The sequence below is a fragment of the Myiozetetes cayanensis genome, unplaced genomic scaffold (assembly GCF_022539395.1).
Source record: "Myiozetetes cayanensis isolate MyiCay16 unplaced genomic scaffold, myiCay2020 scf14, whole genome shotgun sequence".
Classification (NCBI taxonomy): Eukaryota; Metazoa; Chordata; class Aves; order Passeriformes; family Tyrannidae; genus Myiozetetes; species Myiozetetes cayanensis.
In genome coordinates, this window is record NW_026087048.1 from 12,188,012 (window position 1) to 12,207,307 (window position 19,296).

The 19,296-nt window shown below is 45.2% G+C and overlaps 1 long non-coding RNA gene across 1 annotated transcript; it reads right to left on the reverse strand.

Annotated features, from left to right (window-relative positions):
* Positions 1-9,536: 9,536 nt before the first annotated feature.
* LOC126637049 (uncharacterized) lies at positions 9,537-15,298 on the reverse strand. Its single transcript, XR_007628176.1, has 3 exons — positions 15,241-15,298; positions 11,640-11,763; positions 9,537-9,650 (listed from the first exon to the last, which is right to left on the reverse strand). It is a non-coding gene; the product is annotated as an uncharacterized LOC126637049 (long non-coding RNA).
* Between the last annotated feature and the right edge of the window lie 3,998 nt (positions 15,299-19,296).

Below are 19,296 nucleotides of genomic sequence, written 5' to 3' on the forward strand. Positions count from 1 at the left end.
TTTAAGGCATCTTGCTGACACAGGACAAGATAGTTTAGGAATGCCTGGGGCAGTGCACTCTGTAACGTGGTTTACTGTGCCTTAACAAAGAAGCAGTGTGCATTCACCTTAGTGCCTACTGCCTGAGGCCATATAGCATTCAAACAGGGGGCTAAGGGTTTAATAAATCCCAATCTAGTTTAGTTCTCAAGGGAATAGCAGTGTAGAGTCGTTCAGGAGTGGCAGGGAGGATGGCCACATAACCTGGCAAGAAAAGGCTGATTTTCACCCTGTGAATGTAAGCAACATCCTGGGAAATAAAAGGGGTTGTAAATCTGCATAGTGAAAGCCTTAGGGAAAAGAAGTGTGAAAAATAGTAAGACATGGATATGAAGACAGTTCATGAGAGAGAGGAAAAAAAGAAAGACAATAGAAAACCCAGAGTGGGGGGGAAAAGAATGAATACTAATTGTAGGAAACCACATCAAACCCACTTTACCTACCTTGCAGTCACCTAATATTTGGGGTGAAAGACAAATCAGTTCCCGCCGATTACATTCACATAGATGTATTTCTCTTTGCATGTTTGTCCTTGTCCATTATTTTTCCACCTATTCCCCAGTGAGAATTTTTAGTTTGCTGATACAACCAGGATGTTCACTGGGAGTCCTGGCTTCCAGCTGGGCTCCTGATAGCCATGGTGACCTTCAGAGGGCAGCTGATCCACATCCACACTCCACTCCCACCCATGCATTCAGTGTGGGTGTCACAAGTGCACTGCAAAGGCTCTTTAGGACCCTTCTGTGTAGGCTATAAGTAGTGCCTTCATTCAGGTGTGAAACTGAATTCTGGGGCATTGCTACCAAAGTCTGGACAAGGCAGAGCTCTGTGTCGCTGTGGACAGACCCATAATCAAGCCATCAATTAAAATACAGTTTGTGTATGTCTACAGCACTACAGAGTCATTAATGTGACCGAGGCACAGACATACATTTCAGTCACTACAATAAATGATCTGATTTATCAGCAAGAGCCAGAATTACTGTTCATGTTGTTTACATTGGTGCAGACATTCAGGGATGAGGCTGTCATATACGAAATCCTGACCAGAGCATCTGCATACAACTGCCAAATCCCATGAATGTTATAGGAACTAAACTGGAAAACTTACAAATTCTCCTGCAATAATGTGGGAGCGCACATGGTGTATCACACTGCTCCCTGAGAAAAAATCAAAACTAAAACAAGTGTTGTTTGTGTTTCCTCATTTTCCAGAAATCATCAGAAAACATACGCTTCATTTCATCATAAACCTCCAGGGCATTTTCATGGTCAGTGGAGATGGAGCTCAGGCTCCCATTCATGAGTACTGGTCATGTAATTAAAATAGAAAAACCCATTTAGTCTTCTGCATGCTACTGTCTGTCACAATTCAGCAATGCTTTATTGAGACATGTGGAGCCTTCCAACTGTCTGTCAATCTTTGCATCCAAACTCTGAACCATGTTCTTCACCTGGAATAAACCTACGATAATCAGCTTGAATTTAATTTTTAAAAAACACAAGCACAGAATGGCCAAGGGTGATTCATTTTTATAACTGTGGAAATGATCATTCTATCTATTATTTTGCTTCTTAGCATCACTCAAACTTGGTTTTCTCAAATCATACAAACCCAAAAATGCCATTAGTCTGAGACCATCCCTGGATTCCCAGACAGAGAGGTAAATTTGTAAAGCAGGTCACATGTTTTCACCTGGAATATGCGTTTGAGGCTGGAAACCAGACAGCCAAACCCTCAAGCATCACCTACTCCTCCCTTCCTTCTATTTAAGCTCTTATCTCCCCTATTCTCCCTAGAAAGCCTGGATAAAGCCAGTTGTTCTGCTTTTATCAGAGCATGAAGAAACAGGGAACTGAACTGTGGAATATCTTCCCTCTTTGGAGGTGCCGTTGGGAGTGACTTTACCTGCCACGAGGTGCTGGTGACACTCTTTTTGCTTCCTATGGCAACAACAGCAAGATATCAAGACCTGCTGCCTGTCCCAAGCCTGATCTTCATTTTTGCAATACTTATCTGGAATTCTCCACCCTGATGTTCTGAAAGCAAATAGGGCAAACTTTGACTGAACAGATATTCCTGGCACAGGGAAGAGGTGAAGCTACCAAAACTGCTGAGATAAATCTGTGTATACTTCACATGCAGCATTGGCTGAGTGGATTGGGCACGTGGGACCAGTGGAAGAAGCAACTGTAGAGGCAGATGAACAGAGATGCTCCTCTCTGTGAGGAGGCAGCAGAAATGACACATTCTGGCTTCATTCCTCACCAATTCCCTATGACTGTTACCATTACTTAAAACCAAATGTTGCACCTTTTAGCTCAAGCACAAATTCTGAGAAAAGAGAAGGCAGTGAGCTGAGAGTCCTCTGTGCTGTCTCAGAGTTATTTTGCTGGCACACTCAATCCCTCCCTCCACATTGCCTTTTAGTCATTGTGGTTTCCAAAAGGCCAGACCCTGATGTTCATTTTCTAGGGGAAGTTTCCTAGAAAAGTCTTCTACAGTTGATCTCTAATGTCTAAAAAAGCAATATAATTACATCCAACCACAAAAGCACAGAAAGTATTTCTGAGTAATCTTTTAGGAGGTCTCATAGTCCTGCTGGGTGGCAAACCCATGCCATCCCTAACTAACATTTTATCCTGTTCTTAAATACATTTAGTGAGGCAACCTCAGTCAAGCTATTCCATTGTGTTTCCATTCTTCTCACTGGCAATATTTTTTCTTGATTTCCAAGCTATGGGTTTCTACAGTTTAAGCCCACCACTACTCTAAGTACAATCAACATCAAGAATAATTTATTTTCCTCTTTACAACATTTATTTACATATTTATAATTATCTCTATTCTGTCTTTCTTCAGATTATTGCAGTAGCTTCAACTTTTCTTTGCAACTTCTGTTTCTGAGTAATTCCTGTTCTTCATCTCTCAAGGTGACCCATGGCTGCCCTCAAGTGCACAGCTCCTGGGTGGATGAGGTACCCCAGCTGTGGCCTTACTCATGGTGAGTAGAATAGTAGGATGAGCTCACAGCTTATAAATTGCACTTTCACTATCTATCCCAGCATGATGTTTGCCTGTTTTTCATCTTTTTTCTTTCTTTTTTTTTTTTTTTCCCTTTTAATTAAGAGCTGCATGACACTACTGGCTCCCATCGAGCCTGGAATCCACTCATACCTTTTCAGCCTGCTTGCTCTGTTAGATCTTTAACCCATTTCTTTGCAATTGATTATTTCTACCAACACACAGAACATCACAGTTGTCCTTACCAGGTGGCAGTTATCCACTTCTAATACAATCAACACGCTCAGCACCTGCAGAGCTGAAAACAGACCAGTGCTGAGTACAGGGCTGTGCTCGGGTCAGCCCAGCCCTTATCGGAAACACTTAATATTCTTATTTTCAGACTCCTTCTTGTCTATAGATGACACATGCTGCCATGGCTGTTGGCCATCCAGGATGACTGGGAGGGTCTCCCTGGAAGGCCCTTATGCTGCCATGGCTGGGCAAGTGCAGTGCTGCAGGGCAAAGCAGCAGCCCTACCCCAACCCACACCCCACGAGCCAGCCTTCTGCTCCTGAGCATCAAGAAGTGACTGGCAGGAGCAAGGTCTCACATTTGCCTAGAGAAGAAACTTTTATCTTCTTTTTGACACATGGTACCAGAAAAAAAACCCCAACTTCATAAAAACTACTTACCATCTGATGAAAAGTAACCATTTTCCCTTTTGCTGAACCTGTGATGCAACATTCATTGTTATATATGAGGTTCTTCAGGGCATATATGCTTACCCAAAAGATTTTTTTCTGAAGTGTATAAAGCTTTCCACAAATATGGCCCCAGTCTTCCGAAATCTCACACTGTTTTATATATGATTATCAGACTCTACTCATGTGAACACTGGCACTACAGAACTAAAGCAAGCTAGCCCAGTCATTCCTCATTACTTTTGTCTGACAGGGTTGTTTAAAGAGATGTGCTGCTAATCACTTTGACTGCAGGAGTCTGGGTATGTAAGTACAAAGACACTCCTTACTTACTGGTGAAGCAGCAGTAATGAAACCCAGTGACAGTGGCGTGGAGGCCAGACCCAGAAAGAAAATAATCCAAGTTACTGAGATAGCAGCTTGATGTTAAGTATACAATTAGAGAAGGCAAAATGAATGAAAAAGAAAACATATGTAAAGCAACTTAATAGTTATTTTGTATCTTCTTGACAAACATGTCTTATTAAGGGCCTGTTACTGCCGCTTTTAAAGCTCTGCTAACCAAAATGTATCAGATACAGAGAGCAGTGACATTTTCCATCAGGGTTACAACCTGGGTGCTCTGCCAAGCTGAACTCACTGTGATAACCTGCCAGGGTGCTAAATAGTTAATTAGGTAACAACCACTACATTTATAACAAAGCAAAACCAGTAAATGGCCAGTTTCTTTTGGCTGAAGTCTTGAGATTTTAAAAATTAACACCAAGGTACTGATAAAGTACATGGTAATTTCCTGAGGAAAGACTAGAGGCTTGTGCAGAAGATAAAACCCAAAGTGCATGTTTGCCTTCCTGGGCTTTCACATATTAATCCTATATATATTGATGGTGTAATTGGAACAATTCTCTGAAAGTCACAATTTGATGAGCACCATCCTATAGCTAGGCACACATTTCTTATTCTCCCATGACCATGGGAATCTGAATATCTTACTGCTCTGATTTTGTTCAATAATAAAAGGGAGTTTGGTGCTCGTGTCTGTCAGCAGGTAATAAAGACTAGATTCCACAAATGCCGTAAAGGATGATGCCTCACAACCCTTCAAAGCAGGGACCAGGCTGACAGATCTTTGTGCACTGGTTATCAAGAGAAGACCCTCCCTTCCCACTGGCTCTCAGCTGGATTTACACCAGGAAGGCTTTCAGTGACTGCGTTAATGCCAGAGCTGTGTCCTCGACCACTGCAATGACACTCTGTAGTGAGGGCACTGGGAACTGGTGGTCCACGAATGGTACATTGCCCTGTGTATCTGCTGGTCCAGCCGTGCCATCTCTTTTCAGTCTGACCAAGGCCATTACCAGCTTGCAGTAAAAGTATTGCAGAGTTGGAGAACAGAGGAGGAAGGTCTGACAAGTTTGGGAAGGCACTGGAAAACTTCCCATGTGAAACACAGCGTTTCCCTCTTCCTGCACATCAGTCACTCGGGAAACAGAGGAAAAACCCATTTTGTCTGAGTCATTCACACTATCCCAAGAAAAACACTTGCAACTGTACTCGAGGGAGTAGCATTACACTAGGATATGGCAGTACATGGGTGAAATCAGGCTCCTTTGTTTTACAAAGCAAATATCACTACCTGAATGCTGTTGTTCATTTCCAGGCATCTCAATGATTCAGTCTGGGAGGTGTCTGTGTTCACAAATTGCAATTACTGTCTATATTTCAAAAGGGAAACTGGTACAATGCACTGCTTTAGTTGTATTGAAATGGGATTGCATTTTTTTCTTACAGAAATTGGATGAAATTTGGCTCTGAACTGATTAAGTACTTAATCTGGTGCTTAACTAGAAACAGTCCAATACTCCCATTGAAATGAATAAAACTGTACACATCCACTAAGTAACTTTCCTGTTCTTCTGGACTGGGTCTTTTTAGAGCTGATCATTTAGCTTAATAAATACTACTCTAAGCGTAATTTTATCCAGATCTAAAAAGAAAGTGGGTTCAAGGGTAGATCTTGTGGCTTCTGTAAAAAAAAAAAAAAAGAAAGCTTTCTGCTTTCACTCTCACAATTCAGATTTCAACAGTGATGGAAACATTTGCAGTTTGTTTGCAGTAATTTCTAACAGAGGGATTACTTCTCCCTTTCGGCTACATTTGTTTCTTGTGAGCACTCGATGCAGTGCATCCAATAACTCCCTCATTGGGGAGTTAAAAATCTGTTGGGTTTTTTTTTCTGTCTGAAGTTCTCAAAGTCCCAGGTTAAATTTATCTGAACCAACACACACATGGTTCACACAGATGTTGAGTCACCAGACCCTCCTTTTCCTCGCAGCACCTCCCAGGTGTTCCTCCTACGGAAGTCAGTCATAGCCTGTGAAATCGAGGTGATAATGCAGCTTCACGTGTTGGCAAAAAGGCTCCTCTGTTGAGAGAGAGTCGAGGCAACCTCCCCCCAAAGGCTCGGTGTACATGATGCACAGTGACCCACTTCTCCAGCTTGGGAGGCTTGGCCAGTCTTCACAGAAATCAGTGAAACCAGGTCAATTAACCACAGTGAAAGATCTGGCCAAAGGAACAAACAGGATGGAAAAGGGATAAAGTGATAAAGGAGCTAAACAGCTTGAGCTGAAGTGTTCAGAGACTGCAATTCATGTGGCCAGAGGATAAAGGTGAAGTTCAATGACAAGGTTTCCCCAGAGCCGTTTTTTCCCCCTGTCTGTGCTGTTTACTGTGACCCAGTTCCACTTTGGCTGTTGGCATTGGGGAGAGCATGGTCCATTCTGATCATGATTTTATTTCTAACTTCACTGGACTGGAAGGAGGTTCCCGCTTAACACTGACAAAGAAACTCGGCCTTTGGGGATAGAGGGTGGCTTAACACCCCCTTCCTCTTCCCAGCAGTGGATAGCTCGGCAGGAAAATGGTAAAACAATTGGTTGGGCCGACAGATGTTCAGTCTGACTTCAGATGATGAAGGAAAGCCTGGATCTGCAGATGCTGATAGCTTTCTGATTAAAAATCCTCCACTGACATAGAGATAGATTAAAAAAATAATTCTTTAAAAGCACAGCACAGCCTTGATTTCCGTATGCACACTCAAAAGTTGTCACCAGCTTTGATAAGTGTTTCCTTCCCCAGCATCCCCCCAGCTGTGCAGGGCACAGATCCTGACTGTCCTCCACTATCAGGGAAGTGCTGGGATCTTATTATGGCCTCTCAGGTCGGGGCATGGGGCATTGCCTGTCATTTTGTATTGCCTCAGCCCTGACAGGAACAGCACTGCTGAAACCCAAAGATGATTGAAATGTTAATTGCTTCCAGGACAGTGTCAGCAGCTGCCTTGCCTGGCAGAAAAAAAAGCCCAAGGCATTTACCTGAAGGTGGATGAGGATCCTCCTTATGCCAGGTCAAAGCAGAGCAACTCCATTGATTTCAGCAGAGTTTGGGCATTTTTTCCCCCCTGGAAGAGTGAGAGTTCAGAATCTGTTCTCTTTTCATTAGTACAGCCTGACATGGAGAAACCAACTCTGCAAGATGGGAAGTTAGCCATGAAATAAACTGTTAATATAAGTAAGGAAGCAATGACAGACATCAGAATTATTGCTGCTACGCTTATGTTGTAGAAGATGCCAGAATCCCAGCAGATCATTAGCAGGGGGCAAATGAAGGAGTCCTTAGGCGAAATCTTGCCATTGCTCCCAGTAATTGCCTTTTAAGCAACCGCAAGTTTTTAGGTGAAAGGTCTTGTACAACCAGAATGAGCAGTTCATGACAGTAAATTTTTCTGACTGTAAGCCAGAAGCACTGAGACCCTAAATACACAGAGTTTTGCTAATGCTAACAGAGCAACACTTCAGAGGCTGCTTACCTTGATTTTGTTGTATGTTGTACAGCCAATAAACACGCCAGCTTATTGCAAAGATATATTTTCCTATACGCAGATGGTTTTAGAAAACATCTCTGTCTATAAAATCTGCAAAAACGCAATGAACTAGTGATCTGATGCATAATAAACTACTTTTCTGTGCAATTCCCCCCACAGGAAGCGACGCATGTGCAGTGACTAAAACCAATATTATTACTTGCTCAAATAGAGCAATGCATCCTGTTGTTGTGAAGGGTAAGCTTTGTCTGGAAAGGGCTGTTATTGCAGCTTCAAATCATTCAAAACACTTTTTTTTAAAATTAAAAAAAAAAAAAGTTAGTTTTATTCACTTCCAAGCAGCAACTGTTGGCATATTTCCTTACAGAAGACACTGTTGTGTCCGGCTATTACTCAATCACTGCATTAAAGTTGCAGGAAACACAGTTCATCTTTTGCGTAGTTAGAAAGGAGTTGGCTTCCCAATTACTCTGGAAACTGGACCTGCTCCTGGGCAGAAAACCACAAGTCACAGAGGAAAATAACAGTTGATACATGAATATCTACCTAAAGACTAATCAGCAAAACAAACAACGCATGAGGAAGATGACCCACATGACGTTGTTTGGAGGAAATTATTCACCCATATTCTGTTGCTTCCTTTTGTTTTAAAACATTAAATCACTGCCCCTCACCATCCCAGCTGAGAATGGGTTAAAATACAATCTGTTGGCAATAAGCAAGCTGTTTTCAACAGACAGGCTGTATTTTACAAGCGCCTGCTGCTGACCATGTGCCTGTTGATTCCAAGGGCTAGTGCTTCAGACAAGCGTGTAATTCCAGGTGTTACTGCACATCACGCAGTGCTAAGGGTCCTTGCAAGCAATGGCACCATGAAAGACAGACATGAGAAACTAGGGGTGGAGTAGGATCAAGTTTGCCTTGTGCATAGTGCCAACATACCTTCTGCCGTATCCACTGGGTCAATGGGCACACCTTTAAAGGTTCTTCTTTTCTCCCACCACTGGCTTCATGGCACACTATTTAGGGAGGATAACTGGCTAAATATTGCAGTGAAATAAACCTCTCTGGATCTGAGGTAACTGCAGTGACTGCCTTTGACTTCCAGCTTAATTACACCAGTGCTCAACCAAGAGCAATGGTCCCACTGAAGCCAACTGTGTGACGTACAGGCAATAACTCTGAAAGTGTACTTTTGTCTCCTCCATTGAGAAACTGTGCATAAAACACTCTGGACACTATTACAGGACATGCTTATCAAACAATAACCCACTGATGTCAATGGAAGATTTTGCTGTTCGTTCCACCTTGGCCATTGGTTTTCCTGTCCCCAATCCACAGGCAAGACTGGACAGAGTGAAGTTGGTGCTTGGAGCTTCATGGGTAGTGTGACTTCTCCTTCAAGGTTGTTAACTCCTGTTTATTTTCAAAAAGCCAGTGCATCCCTTAGTTGTCAATGCATGCTGCTCTGAGGCTGGCAACCCCTTTGCCTCTTACATTTTGATTAGGCTCTAATCTCTGGCAAATTAGCTTGATTGCAGATGTCCACTTTTATTAGTCAAAGATTTAACTAACACATTGTATTTATAGCTTTCTGGCCAAAAAATGATCCAGACTCGCCACTGTTTCACACTAGGCTTCCCCAGGCACACACACAAGCTTTTGGGGCTATAGGCAGCTTTGTCCACTACAGTGCAAAGGCATGTGAGCTGAACTGGAAGCTGCTGCCAAAACAGTCCTTTTTGATGTGTAAACCAGAAGAAAGGTCAGCATGCTGCGGAGCAGACAGGCACCAACACCAGTGACGTGTGCAGGGAGCTGGAAAAAGCATTAACCTCTGCGGGTGAATATGATGACAAGTCAGTCCAGAGCTGGGCCGCTTTGGCCGGTCTCATCCTCCACCCTGTACACTGCCTTGGGCTACCCAGTGTGGACACTGTCAGCAAAGAGCAGCTCTGGCAGAAGTTTAGGGGGCTGTCAACCACTGGCTCTTGTTTTCATGCTTTTTAAAATGTAACTGTTTCAATGAAAGAAAGGGAAGAACCAAACAAAGAAAGAGTCCTCAATCCAAACCCTGAAACACTGTTTTGAAGCTTCGAGAGAAATGCTATTTTCTTCCCACCCCCAGGAAATGACTCAGTAAGTAGAGAAACATCCAAAAAAAAAAAAAAAAGCCAAAAACCAACAAATCAGCTTAATTGTCTGTTAGTATAAGAATCAATTAAAAAAACCCAAAACATGAGATGTGCAGCTGGCTTGGCTGAACGAGTCTCCTAGCAGTGGTCTTCCCTTGTCTTGCCTCTTTCTCCCTTGGCCTCCTACCCGACAGCTGCATCTGCTCTGCTTCCTCTCCTTCCAACTGCTACTTCTTGAACAAATCAGTGCTACCAAGAGTCAGGAAAAGGCCAAGCTCTAGTTCTTTCACCTCATCTCCTGGTGTCAGAAGCTCCTGTGGAGCTGCCTCTCGGAGCTTGCCTGCTCTTTTCTCAGCCACAGCCCCTGGGATCAGAGCCACAGTCATCTCAGTCCTGCAGGAGTTCAGGACATTCAGAGCTGCTGCCAGCAGACCTGCAGGGAACAGGATCTCCTCCCTGGTTTGCCCTGAAGCCATGATTTGGCTGTCCCAGCAGCAGGCTGTCTTAAGCAACTACTTATTGGTTGCATTCCATGGATATATCCTTTAAACCCCATGATTTTCATGGCCTGATAAACAATGCAAATATTTTCTGTGATCACTACCCACCCAACATCTCCAGCCTTGGCCATCCATCAGCCCCCACGCAAGCCCTCAGGGATCACACCAGTCCCTGTGGATCACCACGCTTCCACCGGGCTGGCTGTGCAGGGAGAGCTCTGTGTTACCCATGTAACCACCACTGCCTTGCACAGGGCCCTGGGGAAGGGGCTGCCTGGTGCCCAAAAGAGACTCTGGGAATGGGCCAGCTCCATGCCCAGTTTGGCAGCTCCCTCAGGAGCTGTAGCTGCAGACCAGGGCAGGGGTAATGAGTTCGTAGCAAAGCGTCTGGTGTGGATCACAGGGCTGACTTCACTTCCTTCCTCCTGGCTCCCTTGTTGTGCCCTGCCCGGCCATTTCGCCCAGGCCTGGCTGTTATCCAGACAGTACCGTGTTTCATCAGGGCAGAGCCGCAGATAGCACTGGCTTCCCAAGGTGTGGGACAGCTAGTAATCACTCCAGTGAGCCTTCATGGGCATATTTTCTTTCTCAGGAGACATCAGGTCACCCCAACCTCTGGAGAACATCCAGAGCTGATGGAGCCGTGAACAGGCGCTTCCCTGTTATACCTGCCTGAACTGGAAACCGCAACCAGTAAAACAGAGAGGAAGATTTCCAGCTCCTTGGCCCACAAGGCTCTCTTAAAAGCTGGAGACAGGAAACACTATCTGTTAGGGACTGATCAGTATTTGTGCTGCAGTGACCCTGGAGGCTCTCACTGACATCCTGCTCCTGTTATTCTGGGCACAGCCACCAGATTGAAAACAGTCCTGGCCACAAAGGCTTTGCAGTTGGATTCACCTATGTGAATAAATCGGCCCTGCCCTACCAACACACTTGCAGCTAAGGGCTTGGCTCTTCCTTTTCTAGCCAGGACCACCAGGGACCTGTCAACCTGCTTAGTCGACTCCAAGTCTAGCATACCCATCCCCAACCTGGAGGGCAGCAGCAAACCTGAAGGAAACCCAGGCACCTTCAGCCCTGATTTCCCTCCCCAACAGCTTCTCATTTCATCGACAGTTTTATGCTTATCCCCACCAACTTTAGTAATTCCTGTAGGAAACAAAGCTAGACAAATACCAGGGCTGGGTGAGAGACAAGGACCCTAACTCAAGGTCCACAGAACAGCCAAAGGCTGAACCCAGGTCATCTGAAACTCAATCCTGTGCCCAGTCAGCTGAGCAACACCATTTCTCATGCTTTACCAGCCTGCAAGTCTTTACTTACGTATTTACTTATGTATTTAGTTCACTTGATTTTTTTGATAAATACCTGTTGCTGGTAATGATGACATTGCAAAGAATTATTTGGCTGTAGCTGTGCTCCTGGCAGCTCCCTCAAACAAAGGCTTAAAAAAAGTTCACATTGAATCCAGGCATCTGCTCCAGTGATTCTCCTGGTAAGATACAAGGTAAAGAAAAGAGCTTTGGATTAGATTCTGCCAGATCCTCCCCCTCTTACTCATATCTTTTATAGCCCTCAAACCTGTACAGGGGCACACATGACAGTGTTTGTTTCCACAAGAAGTTCAGTTGCAATTCATCTCTCTATCTAAAGCAGTATCTAAACTTGGTATTTCATTTATGACAAAACCCTAGATATGAAGAAAAGCTTTGTCAGATATCCACCAGTATCCACTGATACCATCAATAACCAATCCCACTTTCATTTAATTTCAAAGTCATGGGTACACGCTTGGCTTGGATAGTATAAGGGGGAAGAAAACAGAGAGGAGATAAACTAAAATTTATAGATTATTGCTGACGTATTTTCTTCTTTGTGTTTAAATGACAGGAAAAAATGTTCTGTCAAAGTAATTTCCTGGGGTTTTCAAACTGGAATAAGAAGCTCCCATCTCTGCAGACCTACCTATCTGGAACACAGTGCTTCTTGTTGTTGAATGGGAAAGATGGAGTTAATTACCAGGAAGTGGAAACTGCGTTATAATATCCTTACAACAGTGTATACAATGAAAAGCTCTTTGCTCTGCTGGCCTTGCAGTGCTAATAACAGCCCTGTGTCTGCTGGACTAGGTGCCATCAGGAGTCAGCAGTAACTGGAAGACCTGCGTGGTGTTGGTGTGGATGAATCTTTAATCAAAACCTGGCAGCCAAGGCTGGGGCAGTGCAGGAGGGACAAGGATTCGGCTGGGACAGGCAGAGGGATACGCAGAGGGAAACACAAAGGGAAGTGCAGAGGGATGTGCAGAAGGATGTGCAGAGGCTCTCCCCACACCAAGCACTGCCTGTGCTGACCCATCCCTGCAGGCAGCGTCACCATGAGCCTGACCCTGCACAGGGAGACCCGTGGCTGCCGGGATCTGGCTTCCTTCTCTGGGTTGAACCAGGACACCAGGGCAGCAATATCTGACCTTGGGATCAGTCAAATACATGCATGGTAATTAATAAACTGTAACAAAGTGCTTATCAGTCCCTCGTTACTAAAGATTATCCTCCAACATCTGCAGCACTTGCAAAACCTGGAACTGGCTGGGTTTGTTCCTCTCCTGTTCCTCCCATAAGGTATACGTGCAGTCAGCACTATTTAACCATCCCCAGGAAGAGATGAGTTTTCCGATGAGCTTTCCTGAAAGGAAATCAGTGTTTCATCTCCACCCAGAAAAGTCAGCAGGACTGGATAAAATCTGCGATCCTGTACGTAAAGCCCAGGGGAATGGCAGGGGAGCAAGGCTTGTACAAGCACTTTTGGTCCAGATGAAAGGTTCATGAAAAAAGAATTAAGCCCCTGAGTTTCCGTACTTTCAGTGTGAAACAGAGGACGCCCAACCTGGTTCTGCTCCCCCCGCCGATCTCTTTCTTTCCCCTTGGCTTCCTGCCATTGTCTTTGGCAGAGCTGTGGTGGCTGAGGGAGCCCAGGGAAAGGGGGCACTTGCTGCTCTTGCCCACCATTGCAATTATTTGTAGCCCTTTCAGGTATTTTCCAGCCCATGTACGTTTTGCTCAAGAGTCCAGGTACGCACAGACATACATGTACACATTTATACATGCACACACCCCCACTTCAGACATATATTCCTGCATATACACACATTTATGCAGTGACCTTGGTCATTCAGAAAGTGTGTCAGACTCATTTCTGCCACGTCCATATAATTCCATCAGCACATGAGCAACTCCCAACGCTTTTCCTGCAAAACGATGACACAGAAGGGCAGGATAAACACAGCATGGGAGTGTAGCCAGCCCAGTGCTGCCTTACACACTGGCACCACAACATGAAACTGGGGGGCAATGAATGGCCAAACTGGTTTGATGGTTGTGCAACACAGCTTGTCACAGCTCATCTCCTAATTGCTGTCCCCATCCAGGAAGGACTCTGAACACCTACACGACTTTTGTGACAGAAGGCTTTCAGGCCAAGCTCTGGGCTCACTGGAGCTTTGTTTAGCACACCACAGCCCTGAGTGCCCTGAAGCAGCTTTCAGCATTCTCCCTTCCCTCCTGGCAACTCCTGGAAGCAGCCCAGCTCCTGGAAGCTGCTTTATTTTGTGTCAGCAGCTCCAGTCCCCTCCACTGCCCACATGCACAGTATTTTGGTGTCATAAAAGAAGTCCCTTCCTGGGCTCCTCTACTGCTTGGGAGAGCCTGGGTGCAAAAGTAGGTTTCTATAACTGTAAATTTTCAGGCTGCTGAGGTTGGCTTTTCTTCCCTTTCCTGTTCCTCGGACAGGCCAAGGCACCTGGCTTTCATTAGTTTCTGGTGCTCTACTCAAGGAAGCAAATTGTAGTTCAAGAAGGACTTTTTGCTTTTCACATCTTGCTTTGAAGAAACTACTGTTTAAAAAAAATGTTTTCTCATCCAATGTCATCACTGGTAATGCTGAAAGGCTGCTTTCAACCTGCCGGAAACCAGCCTCAGGGAGACCTCAACACCTGCTAAAATCCTGCCCTGAGCTGGGGCCTCTACAAAAACCCTCCACCACAGCCCTTGTCAGCAGAATTCAGAGCCAGTCCCTCTCCTCGGACAGCTTACGAGGCAGCCGGGTGCTCTTCCTCCATCCTCAGAGGGCTGAGGAGCCTCACGAGAGAAAGTCAGGTCCGAAGGACCCACCAGCAACCTCACACAGCTGCCAAGAGCTGCCTGGTCAGGATGGGGCTGGTGAAGCAACAGCATCTCCTTGTAAGCCCCACACAGATTCCCCAGCCCGGGAGCACGAGGCTTCACACCCGTGTACAGCTCGTCCTCGCTCCTGGTGTGACACCCAGGGGAGGCCCAGACCTTTCCCCCCGGGGGAACAGAACACCTCCCCTGGTGCACCAAGGCCAGGTGACAGGTTAATCCACCTCACTGCTATTGCCAGGGCCCAGCACAGCCAGGGTCAGCTCCAAATCCCCGTTGGTGGGGCAGGTATCACACTCAACACACCCCATAGAGGCGTTTTCTCATCCAGTGGGTGGGGTCACCCCTAGAGACAAATCCAGCCCAGAAAGGGCTGAGGATGGGAAAGGGGAGGGCAAGGAAGAAGAGGAAAATTGTGGAAGCAACAGTAGGAAACCCAGATAAGAAATAAGCCATGAGAACTACCTACCCCTGACTTTCTGTGAGAAATATCCGCTCTCAGCATTGCCAATGCCGGCGTTATCTTTAACATCCAACACTCCAACTTTCTTCCTGCCTGTACCAGGCATTCCTGCTTCATTAGCATACCTGGAGTTTCTGAATCATCTTTGATTTCTTTTACTGTGACTGCCTTTTAGTTTCTATCATCCACAGCCCAACATGATAGCACAAGTGGGGCTTGCAGGCTCCAACACAATCCCATTAAACAAAGAATAAAATAATTCATTATCAATGCTCAGAGCCCCAGCCCAAGCCAAGCCATGCCTTTTTAGAGTGCTTGGCTCAGTACTTACTGCTGTCAGTCAGCCTCCAGCCTCAGAAAATCTCCGTAGACCTTATGGAACAAGTCTGTTGCAGGTGACACAGACGGTGAACTTTTCCCTCTCCTGTTGTTGTCGTGCACTCCACAGCAGAGGAACAGCGTTGGATCTCCAGCCCTGCATGGGTGGAGCTCCCTGGGGAACCCAGCTCTGCATGTAGCTGCTGGAGAGAAACAGAGACAGTACTACTGATAAACTCTGCAGAAACAACATGATACACGTGTAAGGGCAAAGCTGAAAGGCACTGCCAGAGCCTGCTCCCCTGGACAGAGCATTCCGGTGATGCAGAGCAGAGCACGGAGCAGTGGGATCACTTGGCAACTGCACTGACACCAGAACCTGAACCAAACTGTTTGGAAGTGAGAAATGTCACTACTTTTTGATGCATCTGTGCCCACATGCTGGAGCAAAGGGAAGCCAATTGAGCCCCGAGATGCCTGTGCCACACAGCCAAGGGCCCTTGACAGTGAACTAGGCAGCGAGTACAGCAGTGGTTTTTCTTTTAAGACATCAGTCAGTCCCACTAAAGCCTGAAACATTTTGTCTCAGAGGAATCAGCTCACACAAGTGCTGGGACATTTTACTTAACCAAACCCACTGCTTTTTATCTTCAGAGTGGTAGTAAGTGGCAACCCATCCTCTGGGTTTTTTATACCAAAAACCAGTGTTTGGGAGGATGGGTCACATTACCATTAAATACATCCCTTGTTCTTCTGTACCCAGCAGTGCACAGACAGAAAAGAGGCATTTTAATAAAAGAATAAAGATCCCTTGTTGGGTGGCTGGCTGTGCTCTACACCAGGCAAAATTTTGTCTTCTCATAAATGAGGAATCACAACACCGAGCATTGAGGGTGCTCAGACTTATTAATTGATAGCTCTGATTCTGACAGCACCATATTTGTAAGCAGGAGTGACTGTTCATCACCTGAGGAAACCCCACAGGGTGAAAAGAGGTGTCTTTCCTACCTGCCATATGGGCACCAGCCCATCCAGCCCCAAAACTAGCTCTCAAATCAGAAGCCAGGCTGGAAAGTAGAGTCTAGTAGAGGGGCAGAGGCTCACTGTTCAAGGGGAAATGAACTTGGTCATGTCACCAACATTTTCTGTAATGCTTTTGTTTTTCCTCATTTCCCTATTTTTTGTTTGTGAAAATATCATCCTGGAGGAGGGATTATTGCTTACAAATAAAATAGACTACAACTTGCCTAATGGGAGCAGTTCAGTTTTACATGGTTGTCTCTTGACATGTTTACACAGCTGGCCAGATATCATTAAAACATATTTTCTCAGGAGGCAGTGTGGTCTAGTGGAATGAGCACGGGCCTAGGAGTCAGGAACTCCCACGTTGTAATTTTGGGTCACCAGTGATTCTCTTTGGTGCATAGAGTCATTTAACCCCTGTGTATGTCAGTGTCCCAAAAAGACACCTCCTTGTCACAGTGTGACGCTGAAGATCAATGTGTGAGTTCTGGGGTGGGAGGGGGTCAGAGTCCTGATGTGGTACCCAGGGTTGAAAACTGGGCAGGGATGGATTGGCTTTAACTTCCTTCTCCATCTTCACCTCTGGTGGGTTTGGGTTACGCAGTCTCTGAGTCAGAAATGTTGCATCTCACATGGCCTTGTGTAAGTTGTCCTGCTCCAAACTGAGACCATCCACAAGCAGCCTGTGACAGCTTGTCCCTATTTCCAGCAGTAAGGAACACAGGCCTTCTTGGAGAGATCCCCACAGCTTTGCAGAGATACTACATCTGAAAAGGAGCTTGCATGACAATGGACTGTGCGTGCCATGGAATGACTGGCTCTAGTTCCAGCTCAGACAGTTAAAAATCAAATAAAACCTAAATTGATATAATTGATAGTTCAATGATATTGAGCTAGGGCCTATACTTTGACACCACTGCAAATTACAGCCTCCCTTCTTAGAATCCATCAATCCAGGATAATTTTGCCACAGCATTCAGCTTTCTGAGTAGACTTCACATTTGACCTACAAATTGCATGGACACCAATCCATAGTGCTTCTGGGTGATGATGGAAATAATCCTATAGGAAAACCTTTTAGCTGGTAGCTAAATTGTGACCTTACCTATTAAAGATCCTCATTTACTTCTCCCACTGGTGTTACGTCTGGTAACTCCTGTGTTTGCGTTTCACTCTGTAAATAAGGGTTTTATTTGATAGCATATTGGAGATCCTCCAGCAAAACAACATTCCAAATCAGGCAATAGCTACTGTGTTGCATGAAGATGGTCCCTATCTTCCCTCTCTCGGTTTCTCAGGGCCTGTAATAAAAAGGAAAAGTTGCTAGCAAAACTCAGGGACTGGCCATGCTGATAGGCTGTATCTCTGGGCTCCTGTCAGCAGCCTTGGGGGATTTTTGTCAACAGCTTGAGTCGTTCCAGAGAACTGATCTGCTCTTTAAAGGAGGATGGGTGTGGGAACAGCTCAGCAGCAGAACATCTGACAGGCAGTGTGTGGTACAGAGCACTTTCTCAGGGATTCTGGATATGGGAAAGGATGAGTCAAGGGGTGAGGAGGTGGTCGCAGCCCAAGAGTCTTGTGGCCAAGTATGTTCAGTCCTGCGGCCGCTCGGCCTGCCTGAGGAGGTCAGATGGACTTTTTAACTGGCTCAGGGTCGGTGACCACACAAAGGTCTTTGTGCCTTCTCTGACTGGGCTGAACCCACCAAATCCAAGGAACACCGGAGGTACAGCAGCCATGGACCTGCCTCTTCCACCTCCTGGGGAATCAGGGCTCTCCCCAGCTTGAGATCTGTTTAGCCAAGGCTCTGTCCAGCCCAGGATGGAGACAGCAGAACCCTTGGCAGCCTGTCCAGCTTCACAAGCTCTCTGATAGAAGTTTTTCCAAATGTCCAAACTGCCCCTCCTGAGCCATGGGCTGTGTCTGCAAAGCTCTGCTGTGACCTGCAGTTCTGCAAACAAACCTTCTCCACTGCCGCTGAGCTCCAAGTCCAGTGAGGAACAGAGGAAGGTGGAAATCATTTTAACAACATTTCTGGGCTCATTTGAGAAAAGTAGTTTTTTAACTCAATGTCATAGGTGACAGAGGGTCAACAAATGCAGCATTTAGTGTGTATTTTCTTCATGAGAAACAACTGAAAGAACTAAAAGCGCTTTTTTTTTTTTTTGAGAGTGAGTTTCTCTTCTGGATGGCAGACTTAAACAGCAAAAAATTTGTGCCTTCAGGATATCTTTAACCCTATTTTAGAACCTCCTGGAAGCTGGAGTTATTAATGGACTTGTTGCTGGAAGCTCAGTTCCAATGTTTTTTAAATGGCTGTGAAACATGCTCCTGATGGGTGAACGAGCACAAAACCAAGAGGAAAACAGGAATCTGTTATCTGATATCCCCATCCCTGCTAATAAAGTTCTCTTTTTCAATGCTGAAGTCTTGGCTGGTGTTAAAAAGAGTCTCGAAAAATTGCCTTGACACGTTATTAACACTGGTACAAAAATCTACTCACCCTTCACCAACATGGGAGAAAATGGGGATTTTACAAACCTGTCAAAGGAAATCTGTTACCTGAGCTCGGAGCAGTTGTTCCGCAATGAAGTGTCACTTGCATCTGTAGTGATCTATAAATATCAAATGTTGCCTTTTACTGAATTAAGGCTTTTGTCTTTTAGTAGCCTTATTTATATAATTGGCACTTGCTTCAGTGGGTTTGTTCCAGTATTTCATTACCAGCTGATATATCCAGGTCAGCCTTGGTAGGTTAGTGCAGAACCCCACTCCCTCAGCAGGATCTGAAAATTTAGGTCAATTTGCATAACTTTTATGAATCTTTGGAACTAAAGTGATTAAAGTGACAACTTCCATTGACTCCCTGCCGAGGTCTCTGACCTTAAATCATGGAGGTCACAAAAAATATGTGAAGAATCTGAATAAACTCCAATTCAGAACTCCTTTAGATTGAGCATCTCTGTGGAGTGGGGGCATCAATATGGCTTAAAGGAAGCACACAACAGTTTCTAAATAATTAAAACTTTTCATAGGAATTTAACAA